The sequence below is a fragment of the Triticum aestivum genome, unplaced genomic scaffold, assembly GCF_018294505.1.
Source record: "Triticum aestivum cultivar Chinese Spring unplaced genomic scaffold, IWGSC CS RefSeq v2.1 scaffold1149, whole genome shotgun sequence".
Classification (NCBI taxonomy): Eukaryota; Viridiplantae; Streptophyta; class Magnoliopsida; order Poales; family Poaceae; genus Triticum; species Triticum aestivum.
This window is the reverse complement of record NW_025264223.1, coordinates 1-1568: the sequence shown is the minus strand read 5'-3', so window position 1 is coordinate 1568 and position 1568 is coordinate 1. Positions and strand designations below refer to the sequence as shown.

Below are 1568 nucleotides of genomic sequence, written 5' to 3'. Positions count from 1 at the left end.
GCACTACCCCAAACAGACTTTTTCGTGACGGTTTATAATATTCGTGAAGGTTGCAAGTGCTCCTTCAGGAACGTGCGACGTTCGTGACGTGAATGGCGTACCGAGGCGAATGGGTCGAGTCAATCCTGAAGGGCCGCATATTAACCTTCAGGAATACGAGAAGCCTTCAGGAACGTGGCCCATATACGTGAAGGGAGCCGATCCACGTCGGGAATAATATCTTGCGCACGTACGTGACGGTACACCGCCTTCAGGAACGTGGAATTTTGGCTAGGAGCGAGCAAGGCGCGCGATTTTTCCGCTCGCCAGTGGTTTTCGCGCCGGTTGTGCCCCCATCGCTGACGTGGATGGGCCCAACGTCAGGAACGACTGGTCAAAATCCCTAAAACCAACTCCTACGCGTGCCCATCCCCTGTTTTGCATCTCGCCGCCCCTCCTCCAAACCCCCATGGCCGCCGCCCCCTCCTCCCAATCCCCTATGGTCGTCGCCTCCCGTCCGGTGCCGCCGCACCACACAACCGGCGGTTGACCCCACACCGCTGCTGCTCCCACTCCTCCAGCGCCATCTCCCCCCATCGACCGCCGCCCTGTCGCCCCGTCGCCGTCCAGCCAGTCGCCTCCGTCGCCGGCCAACGCTGCACCGTTGACGTCCAGCCACCCCTCGTGCGCCCTCCAGCCATTCTAGCGGCGCCTTCATCCCCGACGACCGGCGCCCCTCGCAGTCTTGTAGTACAGTGCCCCTCAAAAGGTTCATGCATGTTTGCTCTGCCTTCCGAACTTCAAAAGTTGTTAATCTGAAATTAATAGCGAGATATTGTTATTCTTCATTGTTTCAGAACACCTATTACACAGCTCTGAAAGCAGCAGATCCACTACATTGGAAGGACCGTGATCTCGATCCAGAAATCATGTACTCCTCCAGTGGTGGCATGCCCATGGGCGACTAGCAATAGGTGATGGTGCTATAAAGAAAGCAGTGGTAGTTGCAAAAGCTAGAGAGAATGACACAAGGCCATCAAACTCCATATCATACCATTGTTTATTGAAGGAAAATGCTCAACTTAAAAGGCGCTGCAAGAATAATTTTGTTCTGAGCAAACATGTACAGGTATTGCTCATCTTTTACATAGATTTGCTTTGATTGCATTATGGATCTTGTTGATGGTTTGCACATCGATTTCACCATTTATTGCACTGTAGGGGTTTTATGGCAAGCTAGGATGGGAAGTACCCGAAGATCTTCTTGCCTACCAAGATGAGCTGATGGATGGCGGTGATCTGGTATGTACACCACGACACTCAACCCCTCTATGCAACAAGTTCTGCTTTAGTGTGTGTTCGCTGTTTTACTTCACTATGCTAAAATCTGTTGCATTAACACTTTGCAGGTGAATGAAATACCCCAGGCCCAAGAGGATGGTGGTACTCCAATGACAGATTCTTCACATGATGAAAGGCATGTTGATGCTGGTACTCAAATGGATGATCATGGTTCTGGTCCGACACATGAAAATCATTTAGGAATGCCATAGTTATAATTAGTGCTTGTACTGGTAACTATGTGCACG

General features: G+C 51.0%; 1 long non-coding RNA gene across 1 annotated transcript; it reads left to right on the top strand.

Moving 5' to 3' along the window:
* The first annotated feature begins 663 nt into the window (after nucleotides 1–663).
* Nucleotides 664–1500, top strand: LOC123177899 (uncharacterized). Its single transcript, XR_006489194.1, has 4 exons — nucleotides 664–748; nucleotides 837–1108; nucleotides 1201–1281; nucleotides 1389–1500. It is a non-coding gene; the product is annotated as an uncharacterized lncRNA (long non-coding RNA).
* Nucleotides 1501–1568: the final 68 nt, after the last annotated feature.